Here is a 22204-nt window from a genome sequence, read left to right on the forward strand (position 1 = left end):
TTGTGCACTCACACGTGAGAGAGAGTCTCTTCCCATGTATTTATTTATATTATCCATGCATATGAATCAATATAACTCAATAAATATATCTTGAAACTTTCAATGTAGGACTAAAGTCTCATTCATAATGAATTTTTTTTCTCTTCCATCTTTTCTCTATTCACATATATCCAACAATATGGACTGATTGATATTAAAGATCTCGGCCATAAAGGTCTCAATCATAGAGTCAATCACAAAGGTCTTGTCCATGGAGGCCTCGATCATAGAGGTATCTCGATCACGAGTGAAAGTCCTGTTAGTAAACAGGCTCAATCTCTACCCATATTGGACCCAACTACGAGTTGAGACCAAATCTGTCAACCATATCCTAGTCCTGTTCGGTCACTTGTCCCAATTGATCCAGGGATAGAATCCTATCCCAGGTTATAGGTTATATAGCCTCGACACTTGTCTCAATTGAAGTAGGGATAGAATCCTCTCCCCGGGTTATATAACCACGTAAGTATTTTTTTAGTTGGTATCATCTATGATTAATCTTAAAGGTGATTGATTTGATTCCATAAAAAATTTCTATCAGTTATCAAGGTAAATCAGAAAGCTTCAATCCAACATTCTTAGATCAATTGTCCATTAAGAAAAAAAAAAGATAATAGTACTTTAAATGTAGAGGGGTTGAATTTTAGAGGGATAAGATTAAACTCTAGAACACCATCCATCATTCTTTCAAGTTGAGATTGTTGTTCCTGTGGATATAGCGGAGTTCATATTCAGGGTTTACCATTAGAGAGACAAGATTTAATTTCTGACTTATGTAAATATTACTTTAAATTATCTCGTACCTCGTCTAAACATATTGATCGATTAAAGTTGAATAAGCTAATTTATCCCTTTCAAAAATATGAAGGGCGGAATAAGGTAATGACTTCACCTTCTTAATTACCACCACAAACTTGAGATTGTCACATCGTGATAGTATCAAATCTATTTTGGCAATTTGCCAAAAGGCGTATGTAAGTTTTCGAATTTACTAAAAGGCGCATGCAACTTTGTTATTTACCAAAGGTATACCTTTTTACAGTGCTCTTCCCATTTTGCTCTCCTGACTAATTTTACTATTTTTCTTTTTATTTTCTCTGTCATTTCTCTCTCTCTTCTCTTTCCTCCTATGCATGCAACATATATTCTCTTTCCTCTTCTCTTTTTTCTTTCTTTTCTTTTGCATGCTAATTCTTCTAAAAACATTTTAATCCCCCCCATGCCAAAATAAATAATTGATAGAATATTTAAACCCCTTGCAATCCCAGAAATCCATAAAAATTGGAATGGGCGTAATCAGAGCTTTCTAGGTCCATCAGTAGATTTTGGTCAAAACCCACTGTGTTGGTACAGGAAGCATCAGACGATCGAATCTGTATTTTGATAATGATAAAGGATTCAAAGTTGAGGTTACTTGTTATATAACAGGTTTGAATGAGCTTACAAGAAAAGTCCTAAGTGTACTTAGGCAAAGCCCTAGCTGCGATTAGGCAAGTGAAAAATCCTAGGGGGTGGTAACCCTAGGCAGAAAGTCTTGGCGGGTCGAGAGCTTCTAGCAAAATCCTAGAGTCAAAGACTCTAGGTTGAAATCTATAGGTGCAAGGTGCACCAGAATCAAACCTGAGTTTTGATGTTGTCAAAGGTTCAAGTTAAGTCTTGTTATGATATGATGATTTGGCTAAGTGTGCAGACTATTTACTCAATCAGAAAAACCCTAGTCACGACCAGACAGTAAAGTCCAAACAGGTCTGGAGGACCCAATGTTTGGCAGGTAGGTTAAGGTAAATAACTGGAGGAGCGACAACGAGGTCGGGTTCCTGAAGGAAACAACCTAAGGTCGCTGATCCAACTGAAAAAATCGGGAAGGTTTCCAAGTTGAGATCAAGACAGTCCTAATTGTTATACTCATGCATATTACTACTCATGTATTATAACTGTGCTAACTTTGTTTTGCAGGAATATTATTGTTATATCGAATTAATTTTGTGTTGTAGAATCATATGACCCCTTGGACTTCAAATGGTCATAACTTTTGACTCAGAACTCAGAATCAGGCTCTGTCAGTGGCCACCCGACCAACACTCAAAAACCTTCATTTGACCAAGGGTTCGGTCAACTGAACAGGAGGTTTAGTCGACCGAAAAAGGTATTTTATCAGTCAACCAAACAAAGGTTCGGTCGATCGAACAAGAAAATTTGGCAAAACAGTTCAGGCTCACAAACATGGTATCACAACATGATCGGTCGACTGAAAATGAGGTTCGGTTGACCGAACAGTAAAAGTATTAATGGAGCATTAAGTGTGAATCTCGGCGAGAAGGGAAGTTCATTATTCGGTTGACCGAACAAGGTTATCGGTCGGCTGAACCATTAAAGATTAGTTAATGCTCGAAGATCAAATCTCATCAAATCTCAGTACAGAAGGAAGGGAGCGGGTTCGGTCGACCGAACCCAGGGATCGGTCGACTGAACGTGGACGGTTCTTATAAAAGAGAGCTCGAGGTCCAGGGTTGAGTAACACTGTTTTGGTTTGAAATTCATCTCTGTGGAAGCTTTTGCTGATCGTGCTACTGCTCTACAACTTGGCAGCTACTCCATCCAGAAGTGCCGACCAAGCTGCATCCTAAATCAAATTGTCGGTATATATTTATTATAAGCTTGCATTGTAATTAACTCAAGTAAGATAGTAGGTTGTTACTATCTTACTCATCTTTTGCACGCACTGCTTCTTTCTGAGGTTTTCGGAAAGAAGAGACTTAGTGTATTGCCCATCGGTGCGGTCAAGGATCGCGGGCCTTGGAGTAGGAGTCGACCTAGGCTCCGAACCAAGTAACCGAATCTGTTCTCTACTTTTCCGCTACACGACTTTATTTTTAAAGTAAAGTTTTAAAAGCGCGATATTCACCCCCCTCTATCGCACTCATCCGATCCAACAATTGGTATGAGAGCCTCGTAGCTCTGAAATTACTTAACCATTTTTCAAACCACTTTTAAAACTTTTTCTTTTCACTTATTCCTTTTCTTTTTCTTTTAGAATTTTCTTTCCTTTCCTTATTTCTTTTTTCCATCACTACTAATCCCAATACGAGAGTCTTGGAAATTCTTTTTGTTTCTCAACTTTTGGTGCAAGAACAAATGACACAATCTGAGGGATATTCGACCGTGCATCCTCCGCTATTCGATGGAAGCAATTTCCCATACTGGAAAAAGAGGATGGAAGTTTTTATCAAAACAAACATTGATCAATGGTTCATTATCCGATGCGGCTACACATCACCAGTCAACAACATGGAGGAATGGACAGAAGAAATACAGAATAAAGTACAAATTGATTCAAAGGCACTCAACACTTTATAATGTGGATTATCAAAAGAAGAATTAAAATGAGTCGGCCCCTTCGAAAATGCAAAAGAGTTGTGGGATAAGTTAGTCAAACTACATGAAGGGACAAACGAGACAAAGGTAATAAAGCGTGATCTTTTATTAAATTCATTACTAAATATTAAAATACTAGATGGTGAGTCGGCAAGCCAACTACACATGAGGATTAAGGACATCCTCAATGGACTACATATCATGGGCCATCAACTCGAGAATCGTGATATCATCAGGTATACACTTAACTCATTCCCTCGAAACTCCTTATGGGCATCTATTATAGATGCCTATAAAGTTGCGAAGGATCCTTCTATTATTAAATTAGATGAATTATTTTGTGAATTAACATTACATGAGCAGACTAACTTGAGTCAAACCAAGAAAGGGTTAGCTTTATATGCAGGACCAAACAAGGAAGCTAAGCCCCGAACAAAACCATAACCAAAGCACTTGAGTCATATAACATTTATGGAAAGGACAGAAGAGTCCGAATCCGAGTCCGAAGATGAGTACGAGTCAGAGTCCGACGATGAGTCTAAGACAAGAGCCACAGATTTGCTTTCATTTCAGAAGGACCCAATAAGGTAACTTTCAATTCGAAGTCTGAAATATTGAAAGTAATTAAATGCTTATTTAAAAAATTAACAAAATTCAAAAAATAAAATAACTTGCTACTTAAGGAAATAGACCACCTTAAGGAGCAAGTTAACTTGAGTGACTCAACTAATCATGTTCAAGTTGGAACTTCGACTCAAGTTACAAAACTTGAGGAAGAAAATTTCAACTTGAAATGACAAGTTTAGCGACTCAAGCAAATGTTGGAAAAGTTTGAACTGGGATCCAAGTGTTTAAATATGATACTTGGGTCGCAACGAGCGGTGTACAACAAATCGGGACTCAACTATAAATCAAATAAAACAAACAAACCATACTTGTCTTTAATCAGGCAAAATGTTAGAAGTCAAGTCCAAGCATGAGTTCCAATAAAATATTTAACCAAACCAATTAAACCAAATTTTTATTTGATTCCTAAGAGTCAAATTCACTACTTAGATAGACCATATCTAAGTTATGACTCAGGGGGAGCAAATAGAAAAATAGTTCAACCAACTTGATTAACCAACTTTACATGCTTAGGATTAGGTTTACTTTTTGCTTAGAACGGTTAGTTAAAAAGGTTTACCAAACCCTATAACATAGCATCGGAATGGATTGGGATGATAGTACGTCAAGGAAGCTTTGTCTAAGGTATGTCAAGGTTGAATCTTGTGTATTCTACTTGGTGCACTAGACTTAGTGGATCTCACCGAAGCTACCCTAGTCAAACATGGGCTAGTTAGACCAAAACTTAGTATTAAGTTTTTTGGGCAGGACTATTTTAGAAAGTATTCAACAAATGGTCCACTGTTGATACACAAGAAGGTCATATGCCTCGCCACTGAACTGAAAACTTATCCTTAGGAAGCTTGCTTGATTAACCCAAAGCTAAGTTTGAATCTAACATAGGTTCAACAATCTTTTTTTAAAATATTTAATTAAAACTTAACTTAAAACTTAAAAATAAATTTAAACTAAAACTTAAAGTAATTAAACATTATAAATAAAATGTAAATATTAATAAACCTAAATGAAATACTAAAACTTAATTTTAACCCCAAGTAAAAGTTTAAAACTTAATTCTAATTAAAACTAAAAATTAAATTAACACTCAATTAAACTAAAACTTAATTTTTAAAATTTTAACTTAAAATCGTAAACTTAAAGGAAAACTAAATCAATTCTAAATTCAAAACTAAATGATTAATCAATTAATTGAACTTGAAATCACTAATTAATCAGTTAATTTTCTTTAACAATTAATCTTGAAATTTCTAAAAAAAACATAAATTAATAAATAAAAAAAATAAATTTATAATAATAAAAAACTTAAAATTAATTAAAACATAAATTAAAACTTAACTAAATTCAAGGTTAATAAATTAATTAAAACTTAAACTAAAATTTAAAAATATAAACTTAAAACTTAAAGTAAAAAAAAATAAAAATAAGAAAAACTTACACAACATAAAATTTAACTAATCTAGACCTAAATTCAATAATAAAGTTTAAAACTTAATTCAAATTTAAATTAAATTAACACTTAATCATCTCAAAATTAAACTCTAACTTAAAATGATAATCATTTTTATTGAAATAAGTAATAACTAATCTAACAATTATAATAATGTAAACAAAATCAATCTAACTGAAAACTAATTTAATTCAATTAATTACCTCTTAATTAATCAAATTATTTAAAACTGAAATTAATAATTAAAGTTAAATTAAGTTAATCAACTTGATCAATTAATCTAATTTAATAAATAAATGAATCAATTATTCTTAATTAATAAATTAATTACTAACCCTAAATTAATTATGTTTAAGTTAATCAATACTAATTAAATTGTTTTAAATAGTTAACTTAAAAATCAACTTTAAATTAATCCTTAATTAATTAATTCTATTTTAAATTATACAATAAATTAGAAACTAAATAAATCATTAAAGTTTTAAACCTAATTTATTTAATTCAAACAATAATTAAGTCATTAATTAATTTGAAGTTAACTTTACAAATCTAATTATCACAAAATTCAAACTAATCCAAATTTAATTCTCAACTTAATCAATTAATCTAAAATTGATCAACAACTTAGACTAATCACCATATTTTATTAATTTAAATTTAATCCTAAATTAATTAATCTTAATCAATTCAAAACTAACCTTAATTAAGTTTAACTTAAATAATTCAATAATCAAATTTAGAAAATAATATTTGATTAAGTAAATCAAACTAAATTATTAACTTTAAACTTTAACCGTAAATTAAACTTTAATCAAATATTAATTTAACCTAATTACTAAAATAATTTGAATCATCCTACACAGCTATAGGATTATTTAGTTTGGTAACTTAGAAATGGTGAGATTACTTAAGTAAATTATTCCAAAACTTTGGTCTAACATATATTTTTCATATCTCGTTTGGACTTTAGGTTATTATTTAATGAAGGGGGAGCATCAACATCATTTCAAAACCAATCTTTCCTAAAATTTTTCAAAATTCATGTTTTCAAAACTTATTTGTTAAGTATTTCTTTTAGACTTATGGATTTTAAAATATATTTCAAAATTCTCTTTCAAAAATATTTCAAAAATTATACACTTATTTTCTTGAAAAAGTATAAATGTTCTTAATTAGAAAATTTTGCTCCAGCCTTTCAAAACTTAAACTTTGCATCAAAGTTTCTTCTTTAAAATTTTGACTTATATTTTTTTCTCTAAAATTTCTAAAGACTAATTTCAAAACATAATTCACTATTTTCTCTTAGAAAATTTTCTAACTTCCAAAGTTTTCCTTAGAAAATTTTTCTAACAAATTGTAAAATTTTTAAGTTGTTCTAAAAACATTTTCAAAAATTTTAACTTAATAATTCAAAGCTTAGATATTTTATGATTTTTTTTAAAAAACTTTTTTTTACTATTATTTTCAATCACATAGCTTCTAACTTATACTTAGAGAACCTTGATTTTTAAAAAAAAAAAACTCAAATGATTTTTCTAACTTAAACTCTTAATTTTTCTTGAACTGCTTCAAATATGTTGGTTGGTATTACCCCTATTTTTGATGTGTGTCAAAGGGGGAGAGATAGTAAATTTAGGGGGAGTTATTGAACTCAGGGGGAGAGTTAAATGTTTGTTTACTTAACTCTGTATATTTTAAACTTAACTGTGAACCTTAGTTGCCAAACATAAAAAAGGGGAAGATTATTAGTGCAAGGTGCACCAGAATTAAACCTGAGTTTTAATGTTGTCAAAGGTTCAAGTTAAGTCTTGTTATGATCTGATGATTTGGCTAAGTGTGCATGCTATTTACTCAATCGGGAAAGTCCTAGTCACGGCCAGACAGTAAAGTCTAAACAGGTCTGGAGGACCCAATATTTGGCAGGTAGGTTAAGGTAAATAACTGGAGGAGCGACAGCGAGGTCGGGTTTCTGAAGGGAACAACCTAAGGTCGCTAATCTAACTGAAGAAACCGGGAAGATTTCCCAAGTTGAGATCAAAACAGTCCTAACTGTTATACTCATGCATATTACTACTCATGTATTATAACTGTGCTAACTTTGTTTTGCAGGAATATTATTGTTATATCGAACTAACTTTGTGTTGCAGAATTATATGACCCCTTGGACTTCAAATGGTCATAACTTTTGACTCAAAACTTAGAATCAAGCTCTGTCAGTGGCCACATGACCAGCACTCAGAAATCTTCATTTGAACAAGGGTTCAGTCGACTGAACAAGAGGTTCAGTCGACCGAAAAAGACATTTTATCAGTCGACCAAACAAAGGTTCGGTCGACCGAACAAGCAAATTTGGCAAAACAGTTCAGGCTCACAAACATGGAATCACAACATGAAGGGAAGTGCACCATTCGGTCGACCGAACAAGGTTATCGATCGACCGAACCATTAAAGATCAGTTAATGCTCAAAGATCAAATCTCAGTAAATCTCAGCACAGAAGGAAGGGAGCGGTTTTGGTCGACCAAACCCAGGGATCGGTCGACCGAACGTGGACGGTTCTTATAAAAGAGAGCTCGAGGTCCAGGGCTGAGTAACACTGTTTTGGTTTGAAATTCATCTCTGTGGAAGCTTCTGCTGATTGTGCTACTGCTCTACAACTTGCAAGCTACTCCATCCAGAAGTGCCGACCAAGCTGCATCCTAAATCAAATTGTCAGTATATGTTTATTATAAGCTTGCATTGTAATTAACTCAAGTAAGATAGTAGGTTGTTACTATCTTACTCATCTTTTGTACACACTACTTCTTTCCGAGGTTTTCGGAAAGAAGAGACTTAGTGGATTGCCCATCGGTGCGATCAAGGATCGCGGGCCTTGGAGTAGGAGTCGACCTAGGCTTCGAACCAAGTAACCGAATCTGTTCTCTAATTTTCTGTTGCATGAATTTGTTTTTAAAGTAAAGTTTTAAAAGTGCGATATTCACCCCCCTCTATTGCACTCATCCGATCCAACAAAATCTTCGTGTCGCAAGCCGGATGGAAGTCTGGACGAGTCATGGAGTGAACGTCCAGCATGAAGACCAGAAGCTTCGAAAGCTGAGCAAAAGTCTAGTTGGTCTGGAGGATCAATCTGGCAACAGGTAATCTCTCCTGAGAGGAGTAGGTGATGACGCGTTCCACGATGAGAGAACAGTAGACGTCAGTTCGACCTACGATTTTTGGAGAAAATCTGAAGTCAGAACCGGACAGTCCAAAAGCTATCAACTTATTTGTTTCATATTATTTAACTTTATTTTGCAGGAAACTAACAGTTCTGCAAAGTCAGACATAACCTTGATCGATCGACTGAACGACTTGATCGGTCGACCAAACCCTAGTACACAAAGGATCAAAATCTAGCTCTCGGTGAAGGGTTGACCAGAGGGATAGGTCGACCGAACCTCGAGATCGATTGACTGAACCGAAGATAGACAGAGACTTGGTCGAGCGAGTCGATCGGATCAGATGAGGCAAAGACCATTGGTTGATTGGTCGACCGAACGCAGGTGCTATCCCGAGAGGCTGCATCTGGACTGAAGGCCAAGCAAGTTCAGCAGGTTCGGTCGACCGAACCAGGGTATCGGTCGACCGATCCGAGTCGAGTCAAGGCTTGATCCCGAAAATTAAGGGATCTGGATCAAGCTTGAAGTTTCTATAAAAAGGGATATCAACTAGCTACTTCGAACAACAATTCTACAAGCAATCTTCAAAGCTGCGCTCTATGCCGAAATGACTCAATGACGCTCAGCTGCTCTTCTGATAATCAATGACTACTTCCATCATCTTTTATATTGTCGGTATAATCTTTTAAGCTCAATACTTGTATTTACTTATTTGTAAAAGATTCTCGAGCTTATAGTGATTGCCCATCGAAAGCACTCTCACGTGCGGACCTTGGAGTAGGAGTCCCCACAGGCTCCGAACCAAGTAAATCCTTGGTGTTTGTATTTTGTTTGTCTCTCTCTTATTTCTACTGGGTATTTACTTTGAGTTTACTCGAAATGAACGAATTAGCCAAGTGCGCTATTCAATCCCCTCTAGCGCTTTTCGATCTTACGATTGATATCAGAGTAGGGTCGCTCTGAATCGGTACAACTACTGTTTGAGTATTCTTATTTGTCATTTTTTCATCCATTTTTGTTAAAAATAAAACCTTACGCCTTTCATTTTTTCCTTCCAAAACTTTTTTTGAAAAATTTATTTTCATCTTTTCACCATTGGTAGGTATTAGCGAAATATCACATTTTCACAAATTTGTAATAATATTTTTTTAATATTATTATTATTTTATTATTTTATTAGTAAATTGCTATTTTTATTTTTCTCCCGCACTACTAATCCAAGACCAAGTTTTGGAACATTTGCTATAGTATTGTTTGTGTGCGAGGTTCTTAATTAATGGCCTACCAAGAAGGTTACAGCATAGCACGCCCACCCCTCTTCTCCGGCGAGGATTTTGGCTACTGGAAGGGCCGAATGGAGTACCACCTCAAGACACAAGTCGAGATGTGGATAATCATCCAAACGAGCCTCGAACTCCCACTAGACGGAGCTAGGAAACTAATATCATGTGAGAACTGGGACACAACCTTAATGAAGAAAGTAGAAGCCAACGCTAAGGTGACCTGCACTCTCTAATGTGACTTAACAAAAGAGAAGCTAAACTGGGTCGACCCCTTTAAAAGTGCAAAAGAACTATGGGAGAAGTTGATTGAGCTGCACGAAGACACTTCCGATATTAAGGTAAGTAAATATGATTTAATATTAAATAAATTGTATAATATAAAAATGCAGGATGGTGAATCAGGAGCCAGCTTCATGCATGCATACAAGATCTACTGAACAGACTTCACGCGATTGGGCAGAAAGTGGAGAACCGCGATGTAATAAGGTATGCACTTAATGTTTTTCCGAGGAATACCTTGTGGGCATCAATGGTAGATGCTTACAAAGTATTCAAGGACCTTTCTTTAATTAGACTAGACGAGTTATTTTCAAAATTTGAATTGCACGAACAAACTAATACACGTCTAGTCGAGAAAGGTATTGCTTTGATTGCAGGTGCAAGCAGAACAAGAGAACCAAAAATCAAGTGTCGAACTGAACTCAAATCTGAAGACGAATTGGATCTCGAAGATGAAATCACCACCAAACTAGTCAAATTAGTTCGAAAAGCACTAAAGAAGAAGAAGGTGACTCAATCGAACATGAAGGCCAAATCTGGAATTACCTGCTACGACTACAACAAGAAGGGGCACTATAAGCCTAACTGTTGAAACCAGAAGCACGGAAGAAGGAAGGCCTTAAAGGCAACGTGGTCCGAGTCATCGGGAGAGTCTGATGAATAAGAACACAAGCAAACAAGCTTCCTCGCTCTACTAGTACAAGCGTACGTTGCCGAAATCGAGGCCGAGTTAGAAACCAACAGCGAATTGAAAATCGAGTCCGAGAGAAGCCACAGATCCATATCCATTTCTGAAGGGCCTAATCACATTGTAAGCTCTCTAATTTCTGATACTAACGTAGATGACTTACAAAATTAAATTTTGTATTTATTAAGAAAGTTGACCAAATCCAACGTTCGAGTTAAGTCACTCCAAAAGGAGGTAACATCCCTTACGGAAGTGACTAACTCGAGTTCTTTGACTGAGCAAGTTAAGGAAGAGAATTCCAATTTAAAAACTCAAGTCAAAGAACTCAAGGACTCATTAGAATGGTTCACTTTAGGTTCCAAGAACCTTGATCTAATTCTTGGAAAATAAAGAGTCGTATACAACCGAACTGGACTTGGATACAAGGCCAAACAAAGATTTAGATCCTACTTATCATTTGTAAATCGATCAAATAGAAACTTAGTCCAAGCATGAGTCCCCAAGTCTAACTTGATTAATTAAGTAGGACTTGATCAATATTGGATTCCCAAGGATCAAATTCAATACCTTGATAGACCTTATCGAGACTATGATCCAGGGGGAGCCAATTAAAAGACCATTTTTATTATAAAATAGAATTGTCTGATACTTAATTTACTACTTTTTATTATTCATGCTTAGATTAGGATAGATAAGGACTTAGTCTTGATCTACACTTGACTAATTAGACCTAGGAGTTTAAGAAAGGAAATTAAATATTCAATTTCCTTGAGATGCTTTGTCTAAAAGTGGTGGATGATTTCATATCCAAGAAGACCTAGTTCCTCGCCATAATCTGGAAGTCAATCATTGAAATAAATATTTAATTGACTATCTGTTAAGGTTTCATGATTGAAAATCTAGAAAAGGGTGAGATGGACCTATTAGTGTGGTTAGCATTAACGGTCTAACTCAGGTTTTGATGAATGACAAAGTAGGTTAAGTTAGTCTCATTGTGATCTAATACTTTGAATAAGTGTGCAGTAGAAGTCCAGCTAGATCGACGGACTGACCTGATAGCTGGCACGAAGACCAGCTAGGTCGACGGACTGACCTGATGGCTGGCACGAAGTCCAACTAGGTCAACGAGCTGACCTGATAGCTGGCACGAAGTCCGGCTAGGTCGACGGGCTGACCGGATGTCTGGCAGGTAAGTTAAGGTAAGTCACTGGAGGGGAGTGACTTGGTGAGGACACGTTCCCCGTTTGAGAGAACAGTAGGCGTCGATCCAACTTAGAATCATTTCGGTGGTTTGGGCGCCTGGAAGGGATCAGGGCGCCCGGAATCGATCCGGGCGCCCAGAAGGCAAAACTCTATCTTGTCGCAACGAGGAGCTCGCTGATTGGCTGGGCCTATGTCACAGTATGGGTGCCTGGAAGGGATCTAGGTGCCCAGAGCACTTCTATAAAAGAAGGCCTCCACCAGAGCTGAGAACAACAACTTTTGCTACGATTGCTCTCGTGTGCACTGCTTCCAAGACGCTCTTGCTACGCTGTGAAGCTTCTCCGACATCCATCTATTTAAGTCTTTATTTTATTATTGTCGGTAATCTCTTTTTACAAATTCTTGTACTTATTGTGAATTATTAGTGATTGCTCAACGAAAGCACTCGACGAGTGCGAGCCTTGGAGTAGGAGTCAACGAAGACTCCGAACCAAGTAAAATTGGTGTTGTTAGCATTATGTCTTTTATTTTTCTGCTGCGTACTAAACTCAATCTCGCTATGATATTTTTTCGATCGCTATTCACCCCCCTCTAGCGAGCTCTACGATCTAACAAGACTTAGGTTTAAAAAGTAGTTAACCAAACCCAAATTAATTAAACTCAATCCAATTAAGTTAACTCAATCAAAAGCTTAATCAATTTCAAAATGATAATTAATTACAAAACTTTAATTAATTTCAAAACTATAATTAATTTCAAAAGCTTAATCAATTTCAAAACTTTAATTAATTACAAAACTTTAATTAATTACAAAACTATAATTAATTACAAAATTTTAATTAATCTCAAAAGTTTAATTAATTTCAAAATTTTAATTAATTACAAAACTATAATTAATTGCAAAACTTTAATTAATTTCAAAAGTTTAATTAATTTCAAAAGCTTAATTAATTTTAAAACTTTAATTAATCTCAAAAGTTTAATTAATTTCAAAAGTTTAATTAATTACAAAATTACAATTAATTACAAAAGTTTAATTAATTTCAAAATCTTAATTAATTCCAAAACTTTAATTAATCTCAAAAGTTTAATTAATTTCAAAAGTTTTAAACTATAATTAATTACAAAACTTTAATTAATTTCAAAAGTTTAATTAAATTCAAAAACTTAATTAATTTAAAAAGTCTAATTAATTTCAAAAGCTTAATTAATTTCAAAACTATAATTAACTTTCACAATATAATTAATTTTCAAATATTAATTAACTTTCAAATCTAATTGATTTTCAAATTATAATTAACCTTCAAAATTTTAATTCTTTCCAAATGCTAATTAATCCTTAAATTTTAAATTTACACTTATATTTTAAAATTTGAAATTTGAACTTATTCAAAATCCAAACTTATATTCCAAAATTTGAAATTCAAAGTCATTCAAAATTCACACATATATTTTAAATTCTCAAATTTAATATTTTTTTAAAAATCAAAATTAAATTTAAATTATGTTTGAAATATCATAAATATTTTTTCAAAATTATAGATAAAATCATCTTCAAGATTAATATAATTCCATCTCACATAAACTCATATGATAAACATATGCTTGATAACCTAGAAGGGATGAGATGGAAAATTAGGAAAATAAATAATAACTTTTATGTTTTTGTTTTATATGCTTGGACTCTAGGATACCCTAAAACTAAAAACACTCATTTTTGGTATTAATCAAGGGGGAGTGAAAGGAAGGTTCAGCCATTAATTTTTATTTTGTTAAAATATTGTTTTTTTTAGATTTCAAATTTTTTAAAGAAGTTCAATTTTTAACTATTTTTTAAAATAAACCTTATTTGAAAAAACAAGTTCAAATATTTTAAGTTTGTAACTATGTTTTTTATCTAAAAATATTTTTTAAGCTAAGTACTTAAACTATACCTTCTATCAAAGCCTTTTCAATGCTTTTCATCAAACTCTTTTTTAAAAAAGCTTAGTCCCTATCAAAATATTTTGAAAGCTAAGTTTTTCTCTAACTCTTTTTCACAAGCAATTATTTTTCAAAGCTAATTTTTTGTGAAAAAGATAGTATTTTCAAAACATTTCTAATTTAGCTAGGTGTTTTTCAAAAGCAATTATTTTTTAAAGATAAGTTTTTATTGAAAAAGCTAAATATTTTCAAAGCATTTCTAATTTAGCTAGGTGTTTTTTTAAAGTAATTATTTTCAAAAACTAAGTTTAGCTAAGTTTTTTTTTAAAAGCTAAGTCATTTCAAGGCTTAAAAATTTGCTAAGTTTTTCCTTCTTCTCAATTGAAGTCTACTTTCAAAACTACGAACTTAGCCAATATTTTTTTTTTCAAGTAAGAGTTACCTTTTAGGGGGAGCTAAAAATTAAAAAGATAAATTTCCTATCTTTACATCCTTCTCTCTGTTTAGTATTATTTTTGATTTATGACAAAGGGGGAGAGAAGATTAAAGTTAAGAAAAAGAGAAAGCTATTTAAGAAAAAGAGAAAGTTAAGTGGTTAAGGGGGAGCTATAACAAGTTGTACTAAATGCAATTTATATTTCTGCTGCATTTCTTAATTACATTTCTTCCTGATTATTGCTTTATTGCTTTATGTTTTATTTAACTTTGAATTGTGTTGCCATAATAAAAAAGGGGGAGATTGTTGGTGCGGGAAGCATCAGACGATCGAACTTGTGTTTTGATAATGGCAAAGAGTTCAAAGTTAAGGTTACTTGTTATCTAACAGGTTTAAATGAGCTTGTAGGAAAAGTCCTAAGTGTACTTAGATAAAATCCTTAGCTACGATTATGTAACACCCATAAAATTCTTCTATTTAAATACAACAAAAAGGAGTAGAAGAAGAGAAAAAAGAAATAAAAATATCAAAAAGGGGGAGATTGTTGGTGCGGGAAGCATCAGACGATCGAACTTGTGTTTTGATAATGACAAAGAATTCAAAGTTAAGGTTACTTGTTATCTAACAGGTTTAAATGAACTTGTAGGAAAAGTCCTAAGTGTACTTAGACAAAATCCCTAGCTATGATTATGTAACACCCATAAAATTCTTCTATTTAAATACATCAAAAAGAAGTAGAAGAAGAGATAAAAGAAATAAAAATAGATTAATAAATGGCCTTGGGCTAGGATTGAACCCAAGACCTCTTATTTATGATTGGTTAAAGTTGCCATTAGGGTGGTGGTAAAGCATCACATGAGTAATAGGAAACAATTCATTATATGTAGAATATATGTGATGAGAATCTCCCTCTTCCTCCTCTCCTCTCTAACCGAAATCCTCTCCTTCACCTTTGTGGTTTTCGGCCAAGATCTAGGACTAGGGTTTCTAAAATTCTAAGTCTTCAAGGGGAGGATCTAAGAGGATAATTCCACAAGGTTCGTACGCACGTGAAGGGTGTTTTGGAGATCAAGACATACAAAAGAGAGGATTTTCTTTGCTACACCCTCTATAATAGTAAGATCTAGCAAAAGGATATAAGTACTACTCATCTGCAGTATAAGTTGCTTCGATTATGCATGTATGAACCTTCTTGTTGTGGGTTGTTATGTAACGACCACCCTTCTCACTACTCTCTAAAGGTACCCGTTACATAACTACTATAGAATCTTACTTAACTAGTATGACAAACTGTACTTAAATTTTCCAGAAACTTAAAGTTTCGACAGAATATATGCAGTTCAGCAGGACTAAAATACAATACAATACTCCAAATTCGGAACATGCACATATAAACTCATAATAGCAGAAACATATGAAACTATATCTCAATGCAAACACAAAAGTATCTACTTACTAAACAAAACTCATCTTAACATGCGAACTAAAACAAGAATAATCTCAAATGTCATGGAATATAAAATACAATCTCAAATGTTTCTTATCCACTAAAACACGGAAACTTAATAACGCCCTAAGTCTCTCCCATAGTCCTGGCATCACACACATCATCAAACACCTCCTTGTCGGCTTCCTTTGCTATATCTTTTCCTTTCTTTTATCTGCAGTAAGAGGAAATGCAAACTATAAGCGAATACTTAGTAAGCGCTGTCTAACTCACAAAAACTCGGATATGCATGCATTCAAAAAGAAACTAGAAACTGAATGCTTTAACAGGGAAGCTGCTCATGCTCATCTAATAGCAAGGAAAATTACTCATGCTCAACTAATAGCAAGGAACTAGAAATAAGAATCAATACTGCTCATGCTCGAATCAATAACAAATGAAAACTAAAGAAATTGCTCATGTATATCTAGTAGTAAAGAAAAACTAGGAAATACTGCTCGTGCTCCCTAATGGTGTAACAACCCAAATTTCCTCATTTCGAGTCCTAATAGTAATTAAAAATAATTAGAAATGCTTTAGAAATATTCTAGAGATTTTTAGAGTATTTTTATGCAATTTTTGGAGTTCGTTTGGTATTTTTACCAAAAGAAACAAGTTGTAAAAAAATAAAGAAATTAAGACGAGGTTCAAACCGGAGACCTCCGGTTAAGCAAAGCCTTTAGTTGTCTCAGCTGACCAGGTGCCCAAGCGGGCGTTGCTTATTAAAGGAAGAGTGAAATTTATTTAAGTAGTAGTTAATAAACAGAAAATAAATAGGAATAAAAGGGATTCGGCTGAGGTTTGAACCCGCAACCTCCGACCCAGTCCACGACTTAAGCGGAGTGCGATAGCCAAGTGCCCAAGCGGGCGGTGCTGATTAAAGGAAGAACGAAATTTATTTAAGTAGTAGTTAATAACAGAAAATAATTAAGTATAAAAGAGATGTGGCCGAGATTCGAACCCGTGACCTCTGACCCGGTCAGAGATTTAGGCGAAGCACGATAGCCAAAAGTTCACCAGGTGTTTTATGAACAAATTAATAATGAATTGGTCTTAAGCCATAACAGAAATACTAAGTTATAAAAAGGGATAAGTTGATATTCTATTTTCCCGTGACCTAAAACCATTCTCCTCTTCCCTCTCGCTCACGACAGCGCTTCTGTTGGGCGAAAATCAAAGAGAAGTTAGGGCTTCTCTCCGGCGACCGGTGAAGGGTGATCTCCGAGGGGTTTCTCCACCACTGCAATCGCCTTGTCGAGGAGAACATGTGGGTGTGAAGAAGTTGCCGAGAGCTTAAGTTTTCCTGAAGCCCTAGTTGCCTTTCGTTCGGTTGTATTCCAAGAACACGAAGGTAAGTTGCTTCTCACCTGCAGTAGGAGTAGTTTCGGATCTTGTTCTCCTTGAATTCAAAGTATGTTGTAAGATTTTTAGTCTTGAGATTTCTGCCGTGGATTTCAAAGGAAGAAAGTAGTTAGATTAAGCATGTAGGTTTGTGTTTTGTAGATTTCTGCAGAATAGTTATGATTGGGTTTGGTTTTTGTTGCCGTGGCACATAGTGTGAAGAACAGTTATAGTTTGAGTTTACAGTAGCAATTTCCCTTTTGGTTCTTTGTCGTGGACTGAAACACTAGCAATCTCCTGTTTCCTTTTTGTTGTCGTGGCACATAGCAAGAAGAATAATTATGTTTTAAGTTTACAGTAGCAAGTTCCATTAGATTTGTTATCTATGACTTGGTGGAATTTATAGTGCAGATTTTTGGTGGAACTTGTAGTATAGATTTTTGGTGGAACTTATAGTGCAGTTTTTTAAAAAAAGATTATAGTGCAGTTTGGTTAGGTATTATAGTGCAGAATTTATGTTTGCATAGTATGCAGAAATTGTGTAGCATAGAATACAGGATCTTGATTAGTATAGTATGCAGATTTAGTTTTCAGTTTGTGATTTTGGCTTAGTATTCCAGTTTAGATCATGTTATAACATGCTTAAAGATCTCTATTGCTCTATAAAAGCATAAGCTTTACATAGGTATCAAGCTTTAATAGATTTTTAGTGTGGAATAGCTATGTGTAGCATTACAAATTTTGATTTGTTTAGCATTGCAGATTTTGAATTGTTTAGCATTGCAGTTTTGATGGTTTAGCATTGGAAGATCCAATTAGATCTCTAGTAGCTTAATTAGATTTGCAGATTTTATTTAAGCTTATAGTGCAGATTTTAATTAAGCTTATAGTGCAGATTTTTATTTAAGTTTATAGTGTAGATTTTTAATTAAGCTTATAGTGCAGATTTTAATTAAGCTTATAGTGCAGATTTTTAATTAAGCTTATAGTGCAGATTTTAATTAAGCTTATAGTGCAGATTTTTATGTAAGCTTATAGTACAGATTTTAATTAAGCTTATAGTGCAGATTTTTAATTAAGCTTATAGTGCAGATTTTTAATTAAGTTTATAGTGCATATTTTAATTAAGCTTATAGTGCAGATTTTTATTTAAGCTTATAGTGCAGATTTTAATTAAGCTTATAGTGCAGATTTTTAATTAAGCTTACAAGTGCAGATTTTATTAAGTTTATAATGAAGATTTTATTAAGTTTACAAGTGCAGAATTTTATTAAGCTTACAAGTGCAGAATTTTGTTAGTATAGTATGCAGAATTTTGATTAGCATAGTATGCAGATTTTTGTTTATGCATTTCAAAGTTAGAATTTGTTTAAACATTTCAGTTTTTAAAGAAGCATTCTTTTATTAGAGGTATTAACAAGTATAAGAAAGATAAAGAAAAGAAAGAAAAAGGCCAAGGCCTTAAGTAGATCCCAAAGTCAAGACTTTAGGGATTTTGACACACAAGGTGCTTGTTAAAATGCCAAGGTATTTAAAGAAGAAGTAATTAAGATAAATCAGCTTATGAATCAGTATTTTACTTTTATCAGTGGCACTGTGCTGGACTCTTAGTTGTCCTTGGGTTGGGCTCCCATAGTCGTCCCTAGGTTTAGATAACCTAGTAAACCCTACTAGATTCGGGACTAGCTATCTCGGGTCTAGTTAGGGATGCGCGCATAGCAAATACATTTGCCGGGCCCATCAGCAGCATGATTATTATTTTTATCTATTATGAAAATAGTTTTCAAAACTTCACAAATCAATTACGTGAATACAGTTCAGATTCAGCATTAGCCTTGCATCAGTTTAGCTCAGCTTATGTATCAGTTCAGTTAAACTTATTATTCTGAAGTATAAAAGTATAAGTTTTGAACAAGTGAAATAAGCTTTACATGTTTAGCATTTCAGCATGTCTTGTTTCTTTTGCTATTAGATGAGCATGTGTAGTATTTCCTTTAAAGCATTCAGTTTTAGATTTATTTTATTCACATGCATATTCGAGTTTTGTGAGTTAGATAGCGCTTACTAAGCAATTTTGCTTATAGTTACATTTCCTCTTATTGTAGATAAAGGAAAGGAAAAGTTATAGCAAAGGAAGGCGACAAGGAGGTGCGGATGGATGTGTGATGCCTGGACTATAGAAGCCTTGGGATTTAGCATAAGAATTTATTAAGATTGCCATGCATTTAGAATTCTTTCATTTAAATTGTTATGCACATTAGATCTATTATCTGAGTTGTACAATGGTTGCATGCATGTTCAGATTAATACATATATTTCAACATATTTAGATTGATGTATAGTTTTAGTTATGTATACGTGCTGGAGTAGAATGTAGGGATAAGTTATTTATGTTTCCGCTGTCATTAATTGCATGTTTAGAATGGTTTATGTATTGATATTCACATGTGTCCAATGTTAGTTAAGATAAGTTAGTAGACCAGTAGCGCTCAGCCCTCACAGACTAGTAGTGAGGAGGGTGGGGTGTTACAAGTTGATATCAGTTCACATGTTGGAGTAGAATGTAGATATAAGTTGTTTATGCTTTCCGCTGCTATCAGTTGCATGTTTAGAGAGTTTATGTATTGATATTCACATGTGTTCAATGTTAGTTAAGATAAGTTAGTAGTCCAGTAGCGCTCCGCCCTCACAGACTAGTAGTGAGAAGGGTGGGGTATTACAAATGGAAAAATGAAAAATCTGGAATGCTTATCACTTGGCTGTACATGTCCAATTAACTGCACTACTACATATTGTTGTTCACGCCTAATGCAAACACAAAGGGAAACTAGAAACTTGAAGAGAAATCTAACTATGTGCTTGGAATAAAAGGGTAGTTCAGTTTTTTTGTACAGCAGCAAAGAAAACTAACTCGAAACTGAATTTGCACTTGCTAAAACTGCAAGTTGAAAGGGCTGTTCTAAACTCCATGTGAAGCTGTTCGGGCCTGCAAGGATGCAAATAACGAAAAGCTGTTCTAAGCTCTAAACAGAGCTGTTCATGCTTGCAGAAATGCAAATAAACTAAGGTTTGCAGTGCTAAAAGGAACAAACAGTTCTAACTTGCTGAACTTGGGAATAAGAAGCTAACTTGCTGAATTAAACTTCTATGACACTTGCTTTGCTAGTTCAAATATGTATAGTTTAATACTTCAAAATAATAATAAACTTTTCTCTTGGGCCCAGGCTTAGTACCAATGCGCGCTCCCTAATAGAAACTGAGGTAGCAAGCCATCAGTCCTACGAGGGTAAAGACCTCGGTCTTACTAGGGCCGAGACATCGGAAACGGTCACCTGGATTTGTTTAACGACAACCTCGGAAGTCGGGTACTAGTCTCTTAAAATAAAATAGTTGTTATCTTTTATTACTTCTAATATATAATGTCTCGACATTTTAACAAATACCTTGTTTGTCAAAATCCCTAAAGTCTTGACTTTGGGATCTACTTAAGGCTTTGGCCTTTTTCTTTCTTTTCTTTATCTTTCTTATACTTTTTTTCTTAAACTCAAAATACTATAATACTTAACAAGATCTGCACTATGATACTTAACAAAATCTGCACTATTAGCTTACAAAAATCTGCACTATGAATGGAATTCTGCATACAAGCTTATTCGAAAATCTGCATTCAAGCTTAACAAAGAAAATACATAACATGCTAATTGAAATTCTGCATTCTCAGCTAACAAATTTCTGCACAATAATCTCTAAAGCAAATCAAACTTCACAGAACCAAATTAATCATGCTCATAAGTCCTAAAAAGAAAAGGTCTAATAGTCACAAAACAACTTACTGCATACTCATTTAGAAGCATATCCCTACACATGGCAGCAAGAAGAAAAAAACAATACTAAGATGTTACATGCATTTAGATCAATGTCGTTAACAACAATAATCCACGAAGACAGCACAAATAAATTTGAAACCTGCTGGAATTTTAAACCCCTATAAGGCTTATTTCATCTCAAATGCTTAGCACAAACAAAACTATACCCTGCTGAAACTAAAGTTCCATGTAAACATGTTAACAACCTAAACTTTCATAAAGCAACAGAAAACTTTAGGGCAAAACATGCTGCGGCAGAAATTCAAAGCAGAAGGAATTTCTTGAACTCCTCTTAAACACCAAATCAAACTCGAAACTACTCTTACTGCAGGTGAGTAGCAACTTATCTTGGTGTTCTTGGACTTACAACCGAAGGGGAGCTTCTAGGGTTTTGGAGATGTTCTTCCTCAATGATCTCTTTGTATCTACTTGCTCTTCTCGACGAGGGGATCACGAAGGTGTGAAGACCTCACGGAGAAAGGTGCTCATCGGCCTCCGGAGACGAAGCCCTAGCTTCGTCTTCTTGTTTTCGCCCGAACAGAGAACGACGCGCGTGAGAGAAGGGAAGAGAGGAATTAGGTCTCGGGAAAATTAAGTCCTCTTTTTATAACTAGGGCATTCTGTTATCTAACTACTGCTTAAATATAATTCCGACCTCTATTTGATCAGCAACGCTCGCTTGGGCACTTGGCTATCATGCTTCGCTTAAGACTCGGGTTGGGTCGGAGGTCGCGGGTTCGACCCCATTTTTTCCAACTTCTTCCTTTTGGTAGAATTGCATAAAAATACTCTAAAAATTTTTAAAAATCTTTAGAATTTTTCTAAAGTATTTCTAAATATTTTTAAGTACTATTAGGATTCAGAATGAGGAAATTTGGGTTGTTACAATTCCCCATACCTTATAAAAAGTTTGTCCTCGAACTTAGAATAACTCTGGATACTTCTGTCTCATGCTGTCCTCACGCTCCCAAGTAACTTCCTCGTGCTTCTGATTTTGCCAGATGACCTTCACTAGTGGTACTTCTTTGTTCCTTAGTCTCTTAACTTCTTTGTC

The sequence above is a fragment of the Zingiber officinale genome, chromosome 6A (assembly GCF_018446385.1).
Source record: "Zingiber officinale cultivar Zhangliang chromosome 6A, Zo_v1.1, whole genome shotgun sequence".
NCBI classification, from domain to species: Eukaryota; Viridiplantae; Streptophyta; class Magnoliopsida; order Zingiberales; family Zingiberaceae; genus Zingiber; species Zingiber officinale.